Consider the following 1,540-nt stretch of genomic DNA (forward strand, 5'->3'; position numbering starts at 1 on the left):
AAAAGAGCATTTAGCAAAAATTAAGGTAAAATGAACAAAGTATGGGCTTAATAGCTAATAATAACTGATAATAACTTTATAGTTACTAATAATGCATCAATGTTAGTTCATTAATTTTATCAAATGTACTATTCTAATGAAGATATGAATTATGGGGAAACTAGGTACAGAATATATGGGAACGCTACAGTATCTTCTGAATTTTTCTGTAAAATTAAAATTGTTGTAAGAGATATTGTATTTTTTTAAAGAGAGGTGTATACCATTCCCAGAAGTACTGCAGTACAGGTAACTGTGTTGAGTGGACAGCATAGGCTCCTATTCCATCTCCTAGCTCCAAAAATCTGCTTAATATATAGTCCTTAGATAGAGGACATACCAGAGATTAAACAGATAAGAACAGATACTACACTTGATCTTTGCCAAAAGACCCAGAAGTGATAATACTGTATTTTTTAAATTTTTTAAAAAGCAAATTGTATAGGGATATATCCAACAAAAGCTGTGGAAAACTATCTCTGAAAACTATTTAAAAATTGCTGACTCCATATCCGTGCCTCAGAAGACTCAGTATTTTTAATATATCAATTCTACCCAAAGTCTTTTATAGATTCAACACAATTCCAAACAAAATTTCAATAGGGATTTTTGGAAAAACTGACAAATTGACTTAAAAAATCATATGGAGAGGCAAAAGACCTAAAATATCCAAAACAATTTTGAAAAAGAAGAATGAAGCTGGGGACTAACACTACCTGATTTCATAACTTGTTATAAAGCTACAGAAATCAAGGCAATGTAGCAGTCACATACAGATAAACAGATCAATGAAAAATAGGGAATTCATAAATTGACCCAAATATACATGGACATCTGCTTTTTGACAATTCAATGAGGAAAGAATAGATTTTTTTCAATAATGAAGCTAGAACAAAATCTTATTCATATGCAAAAAAAGTGAACTTTAATCCACACCTCACACCGCATATAAAAATTACTAAAAACTTCATAGACATAAATCTAAGAACCAAAACAAACTCAAAAGAAAAATCTTTGCGATCTTGGACTAGGCAATGATTTCTTAGATACAGCACAAAACGTACAAGCAACAGAAGAAAAATAGATAAACTGAATTTCATCAAAATTAAAACTTTTGGACTACAAAGGACAATATCAAGAAAGTAAAAAGACAATCCACAGAATGGGAGAAAATATCCAGAATATATAAAGAAATCTTACAACTTGACAATAAGAAAGATAAATAAGACTATCTTTAAATGGCCAAAGGATATGAATAGACATTTATCCAATACAAGTATGAAAATGTCCAATAAGCTCAAGAAAGGATACTCAACATCTTTAGTCATTAGGGAAGTGCAAATTGAAACCACAATGAGATACATATTAGAATGGCTAAAATTGGAAAGCCTGACAATACCAAGTACTAACAAGAATGTGGTAGAACCTAGGCTCTCATATACCTCTGGTAGAAAATGTAAAATGGTACAGCCTCTTAGGAAAACAGTAGGGCTCTTTCTTC

At 30.9% G+C, this 1,540-nt stretch overlaps 1 non-coding gene across 1 annotated transcript; it reads right to left on the bottom strand.

The window, feature by feature from the left end:
* Positions 1 to 254: 254 nt before the first annotated feature.
* Positions 255 to 442, bottom strand: LOC111759588 (U2 spliceosomal RNA). Its single transcript, XR_002793523.1, has one exon. It is a non-coding gene; the product is annotated as a U2 spliceosomal RNA (small nuclear RNA).
* Positions 443 to 1,540: the final 1,098 nt, after the last annotated feature.

The sequence above is a fragment of the Dasypus novemcinctus genome, chromosome 17 (assembly GCF_030445035.2).
Source record: "Dasypus novemcinctus isolate mDasNov1 chromosome 17, mDasNov1.1.hap2, whole genome shotgun sequence".
Taxonomy (NCBI): domain Eukaryota; kingdom Metazoa; phylum Chordata; class Mammalia; order Cingulata; family Dasypodidae; genus Dasypus; species Dasypus novemcinctus.